This window comes from Theropithecus gelada, chromosome 15 (genome assembly GCF_003255815.1).
Source record: "Theropithecus gelada isolate Dixy chromosome 15, Tgel_1.0, whole genome shotgun sequence".
Lineage (NCBI taxonomy): Eukaryota > Metazoa > Chordata > Mammalia > Primates > Cercopithecidae > Theropithecus > Theropithecus gelada.
Window position 1 is genome coordinate 106,395,783 of NC_037683.1, and position 4,571 is coordinate 106,400,353.

Below are 4,571 nucleotides of genomic sequence, written 5' to 3' on the forward strand. Positions count from 1 at the left end.
CTGTGGCCACACAAAATTGCTGAACACAAACACACACATTCACACAGGAACTATGGCTGTGCATGTGTGCTTTAATTATGGTCATTCCATACCCCAGTATCAACATGGATGTCAAGAGTTGGAAGGGGCAGACATGGCACAGGGACAGAATGTGGGGGCCGGTTAGGCTACTCTTCCATCAAGTAAATCTGATACCCACAAAGCTCATTGCTACATTTACTTGAGATACAAGAAACAGGAAAGGCCAAGAGGGTATAAAATAGTATTTTTAAGTGTCTTATGCAAACCCATCACCAAAAATCAAAATGTAAGAGACAATGATATTTTAATAAGCTGTGAGGAGAATGAATTAAAGATTCAATGTAGTTCTAAACAGTGAAAGGCAAGATATTCTGACTGGAAGAACACTCATTATTGCTATTGAAATTCTAGGCAAAATATTCATTGGTTTAAAACAGTTCAGGATAAAATATTTCACTTTCATTGAGTAGCTTGCACTGGACAGCAATAAAGAAAGCTGGACAAAATACACACACACACACACACACACACACAACTGAAGGACCAGAGATCTCAATCTCATGCAGACAGAGCTTGGGGGGCTACAGTCCCTGAGAAAAGGGAAGGAAGCACAAGAATGAAGCAACAGGTTCACATGGGCTTTTCTCCTAAGGCCTTTACACATTTGCACAGCAGGAGCAGAGAATCCAAGCAGAAAAAGGTAAGTTCTCTGAGTTAAGGAAAAATATACAAAAACTCCATTTAAACAAACAACTATGACTTCTTCTAATCAGATATAGTAAATGTATAACAACAATGAAAAATCAATTTAATAAGCACTGTATGTTTTTAAACCCCAAAGGAATGTGGAGGCAAACAGGACTAAGTCACAGACGATGTGAGTGAGAGAGAGAGAGAAAGAGAGAGGGAGAGAGAGAGAGAAAGAGAGAGGGAGAGATGGAGTGTCTCTGTGTGTGTGTGTGTGTGTGTGTATGCAGGTGCATGTGTGCATGTGTTAAAGGAACTGGCTGGCCCAAATGTGGAGGTTAGCAAGTCCCAAATCTACAAGGAAGTCTGGCAGGCTGGAGACCTAGAAAAGAGTTGACTTTCAAGTCTGAATGGAGTTTTCTAGCAGAATTGCCTTTTCTTCATTGGAAGTCAGTATTTTTCTTAAAGACTTCCAATGATGGGATGAGACCCACTGACATTATGAAGGGCAATCTGCTTTACTCAAAGTCTACTGATGTAAACATTAATCCTATCCAAAATATACCTTCACAGAAATATCTAGAATAGTGTTTGACCAAATATCTGAGTACTGTGACTGCTCAAGTTAACACATAAAATTAAAGTGTTGTTCAAGTTTTCTATTTTCTTATTTCTCCTGTATCTGGTTGTTCTATCCGTTATTGAAAGAGGGATATTGAAGTCTCTTACTATTAGTGTGGAACTATTTCTCCCTCTATTCTGTCAATGCTTGCTTCTTAGATTTAGGAATTCTGGGATTTGGTGCACGTATGTTTACAATTGTTATAACTTGGTAAATTGACACTTTAATCAATGTATCGTGATTTTTGTGTCTTGTAACCATTTTTGATTTAAAGTCTATTTTGTCTGATATTAATATGGCCACCCCTGCTCTTTTTTTGGGTTACTGTTTGCACGAGATATCTTTTTGCATCCTTTCACTTTCAATGTAGGTGTGTCCTTAGATCTGAAGTGCTTCTCTTGTAGACTGAATCTATTTGGATCACATATTTTTATCTCTTCTGCCAATCTGTAACTTTTGATGGGGGAGTTTAATTCATTTACTTTTTTAAAATTATTTATTAATTTATTCTGAGACAGAGTCTCGCTCTGTCACCCAGGCTGGAGTGCAGTGGCACAATCTCTTAGTTATGTACATGTCGTCTCCAGAATTTTTTGTTCATTTTTACAATTTTTCTCTTTGTTGATATTCTTACTTTTAATATATCATTTTTCTTATTTCTTTTAGTTCTATTCCCATGTTGTCATTTAGCTCTTTCAGCATATTTAAAACAAATTTTTAAAAGTCTTTTTTAAAAATAAGTCTGGTGCTGTGTTTTCTCATGTATGAAGATCCACAGAAGCAACTTTCAATATTTTCAGTTGTTGCTTCTAGTGTTTACCTATATGTTTCCAAATAATTTGTTATTTTGCTAAATTGACTTATTTATTGTATACATTATCTATTGACACCTGTTGAGTATTTGAGGTTTAATTTTTCTTTCTTTTTGCTCATGTTTACTTCCTCCTCCCCTCATGTTTTCAATGTAATTCTATTATAATTGGAGTTTTAAATGGTAGTTCATGTTTACATTATCATGATTATGTAAATATTGTTTGTTGCTGAACACAGAATTCTTGTGGAGGAGGTTCATTCAATGTCCCTCTTCCCCATGGGGGAATAGTTTTTGTTTCTGTTACTTATAACTTTAAGTATATCATGTGTTTATCCTGTGAAGTGAAGTTGTAGTACCTTACCAGTTTCCTCATAATGATGAAATAAATTAAATCTGTAGAGTATGTTCATTTTATATCTGTATGAGAGTCACAATTTTATCCTGTTTTGAAAATAGTTCTTTTACAAGTGCCCCTGACTGATTAGAACATCTATCCAAAGAAATGTGGAACAGAAAAACACAAATACATTTTTAAAAGATTTAGTGTCACGGGCATTTAAAAATTGTGATTATATATATATAATGTACAGTTTACCATTTTAACTATTTTGGTGACATTAAGTGCATTTGTATTGTGCAACCATCACTACTGTCCATCTCCAAAACTTTTTATTATCTCAAAGTGAAATTCTCTACCTTGTGCTCACTTCGGCAACACATATACTAAAATTGAAGTGATACAGAGGAGATTAGCATGGCCCCTGAGCAAGGATGAAATTCTCTACCCATTAAACAGTAACTCCTCGTTATTTCTTCCCTAAGCCTCCAGGAACCACTGTTCTACTTTATGTCTCTACAAATCACTATATAATGTTACCTATGGGTTTTTCATATATAATTTTTATTATGTTGAGGTACCTTCCTTCTTTTCCTAGTTTGCTGAATTATTTTTAATCATAAAAGGATGTTGAATTTTGTCAAATGCTTTTTCTGCATCATTTGAGATAATTATGGTTTGTTTTCCCCATTCATTCTATTAATGTGGTGTACTGATCAATTTTTGTATGTTGAACCATCCTTGCATTACAATAATAAACTTCGCTTGGTCACAGTGTATAATATCCTAGTTTTAATGTTACGAAATTCACTTTGCTAGTATTTTTGAGGATTTTTGTATTAATATTCTTAAGGTATATTGTTCTGTAGTTTTCTTTTCTTGTAGTGTCTTTGCCTAGTTTTGGTGTCAGGATAATGCTGGCCTCACAGAATAAGTTAGAAAGTGTTTTTTCTGATTCAACTTTTTGGAAACGTTTGAGAAGGATTTATGGTGGTTCTTCTTAAATATTTGGTAGAATTTACCTGTGAAGCCATCAGGTGCAGGGATTTTCTTTGTTGGGAGGTTTTGTTATTATTATTAGTTATCTGTCTATTCAGATTTTCTACCTTTTCATGGTTCAGTTTTGGTAGGTTTGTGTTCCGAATAATTAGTCCATTTCATCTGGATCATCTTACTTCTTGGTGTACAGTTGTTCCTAGTACTCACTTAAAGTCATTTTTATTTGTAGAATCTGTAGCAATGGCTTCACTTTCATTTCTGACTTCAGTAATTTGAGTCCTCTTTTTCTTGTCAGGCTAGCCTAAGGTTTGTCAATTTTGTTGATCTTTTCAAAGAACTTACTTTGGATTTCATTTATTTTCTCTATTTTTTTTCTATTCCTTATTTATATTTGCTCTAATCTGTGTCATTTCCTCTTTCTGCTAGCTTTTAGTTTAGTTTGTGCTTTTCTAGTTCCTTAAGTTGTAAAGTTAGGTTGTTGATTTGAGATTTCTCCTTATTAAATATATGTTTACAGCTATACATTTCCCTTTTATCTCTGCTTTTACTGCATCTCGTAAGTTTCTGTATGTTGTGTTATCATTTTGATTCATCTCTAAGTTTTTTCTAATTTCCCCTGTGATTTCTTTTTTGACCCACTGGTCATTTAAAAGTGTGTTTAATTTCCACCTATTTGTAAATTTACTAGTTTTCTTCTGTTATTATTTCTAACTTCATCCTGTTGTGGTCAGAGAAGATAATTTGTATGCTGTATATCTTTGTGTATCTATTGAGACTTGTTTTGTGGCCTAACATACAGTTTATCTTTGTGAATGTCCCATGTGCACTTGAGAAAAATGTAGATTCTCTTGTGTTTTTGGAGTATTCTGCATATGTCTGTTAGATCTAGTTGGTTTATTGTCTAGTTGGTATTCAAGTCCTCTATTTACTGACATTTTCTGTCTCGCTTTCATATTCATTTATAAAAGTGGAGTATTGAAGTCTCCAACTATTACTGTAGAACTATTTCATCCTTCTGAAATTTTTTGCTTCATATATTTTGATGGTCTGTTATTAGATGTATAAATGTTTATATTTTTGGTAAGTTGATT

At 33.8% G+C, this 4,571-nt stretch overlaps 1 non-coding gene across 1 annotated transcript; it reads left to right on the forward strand.

Annotated features, from left to right (window-relative positions):
• The first annotated feature begins 2,843 nt into the window (after positions 1-2,843).
• LOC112608851 lies at positions 2,844-2,955 on the forward strand. The gene has a single exon (XR_003116125.1). It is a non-coding gene; the product is annotated as a U6 spliceosomal RNA (small nuclear RNA).
• The last annotated feature ends 1,616 nt before the right edge of the window (positions 2,956-4,571 follow it).